This window comes from Clarias gariepinus, chromosome 17, assembly GCF_024256425.1.
Source record: "Clarias gariepinus isolate MV-2021 ecotype Netherlands chromosome 17, CGAR_prim_01v2, whole genome shotgun sequence".
Taxonomy (NCBI): Eukaryota; Metazoa; Chordata; class Actinopteri; order Siluriformes; family Clariidae; genus Clarias; species Clarias gariepinus.
Genome location: NC_071116.1, coordinates 5,283,305 through 5,285,499, shown reverse-complemented (window position 1 = coordinate 5,285,499; position 2,195 = coordinate 5,283,305).

Here is a 2,195-nt window from a genome sequence, read left to right as displayed (position 1 = left end):
AGTTTTGTCACCGGAAATGATCCTCGACATGAAGGACGGGTCATCCATGACACACTGACTGAGTTCTAGGCAGACTTCCATGCAATGTTCCTTCTGCTCCTGGGTCAGCAGCCTGTGGCAGCAACTTGGCAGCATATTCAGATCATATTCATACGTGAGACTGTGACTGTTCCGTATGACACACTGATAATGGCAGCAGTGATTTCTCTGACGATCATCATGCACAAGTTGCTGAATGGTTTTGTCATTTTCGGGGGTTGAGCTCGTTGAAGGTCTTCCTGATCTCTTGTCGTGTTCCAGTGATGTTCTTCAGCTCTTGAAGCACAAGTCCAACTCAAAACACACTCGAACGATTCGTTGCAACATCGCCGTAAACTTGCCAAACCACGTCAGATGTCTCTGTATAAAAGTTCTAATTATCTGTCCATGATGAATTAGCAGGCATGGTATTGCATGTTTTCAGACTTGCAGCAGTTGCACAGCTCCCAGTGGACACAGGACAATGTCTTTTGGCACACTGACTTATAAAGGTTGCATGAAGCCTTGTGCTGCCATCTGTTGACTGGTTACAAAACGAGTCTCAAAACATTTTGTAGGGCTTATCCTACTGTACATACAGGGTTTTAGAAAGGTCAAATTATTGATCTGGATCAGATAAAGAAAACAACTAATTTACTGAAATTGGGATAATAAGTGTCCAAAATGTTAGGAACACCTAAAGGAATAGTTTGAACTGTGGACATTATGGTGAAGTTGCACTGTAAAAAAAAAAAAAAGAAAAAAAAAGAAAAAGAAATCACAGTTATGTTTAATAGTTAAAATAAGATCAGCCAGGATACAGCGCCCTTGGAGCGGATAGGGAGTGCATGAGTTAGTAAGTGAGAGAATTTATTATTTCATTATGTTCCTCATGATTATCTTAGGTAAATATGTTTTTAATAAGTAGTTTATTATATGTAATTATATTCAGCATGGTTAGAATTGTATGTATATGTGTATATTATATGTATGTATCGTAGCCTATTTCAAAGAATTATCACAATTTATTACAGTGCAGGCAAAGGGATTTTTCCCCTTCCTTGTTTTTTTTTTTTTGCATATTTATATCAAGAGTGGAACGATGCACAATGACGACTCATTCAGGAGCTCAGAAAAGGAATTCAGAAAGCATCTAAAGAACTGCAGGCCCCACTTACCTCAGTTAAGGTCAAGGTCAGTTAAGGTCAATGATTCAACAATAAGAGAGAGATTGAATTAAAGCAATTCTGAAAAGAAGACTAAGCCAAAATTCCTCCACAGTGATGGGAAAGACTCATTGCCAGTTATCACAAACACTCGACTGCAGTTGTTGATGACAAGAGTGGCACAACCAGTTATTAGGGTTAGGGGTCAATTACTTTTTCACATAGAGCCTGGTAGGTTAGGACAGCAGTTTTCCCTTTATAAATAAAATCAAAATTTTTTAAACTGCATTTTGTATTTAATTGGGTTATCCTTGTGTAATATTAAACTTTGTTTTAAGATCTGGATCATTTATATCTAAACGCAAAAAAATCAGGAGGGTGCAAATACTTTTTCATGGCACTGTATATACCACACGATTATTATCAATTATATTCCACATGATTTGTTTACTATCATCTTCCATTATTTCACATAATAATTACATGTAATAATATTCCACATGTTTTTTAACCATGTTATACAAATTAAATTTTATCATTATATTATCATTCACGCATAGAGGTACTGTACAGTATTCCCCATCATTCTTTAACTATCACATGTAATTATATTTCACATGATTTATTTATATACAGTACACATGATCCCGTCCCAACATGACTGATTAATTTTCACAGGAAGTGACGTTTCACTGAGCAACCTATTGAATTGTCATCACCTGCCCCGTGAATCTTTATGGAGGACTCATGTGATGTTATAAGCTGGTGATTTGGGTCAGGTGTGTGAGAGCGGGAAAACACCAACCTAGTGCAGGATCAGTCCTGCTGTCAGATGCAATGAGCTCGTCTATCCGCTAGGATGCTCTCCAGCTCTTAGTGTGTGGAGTGCTGCATCTCCTCCTCCTCCTCCTCCTCCTCCTCCTCCTGATCCTCCTCTCTCTCTCTCTCTCTCTCTCTCTCTCTCTCTTTCTCTAAGACACACACTTACACAGCAGGGTGCTCAACCAAGAG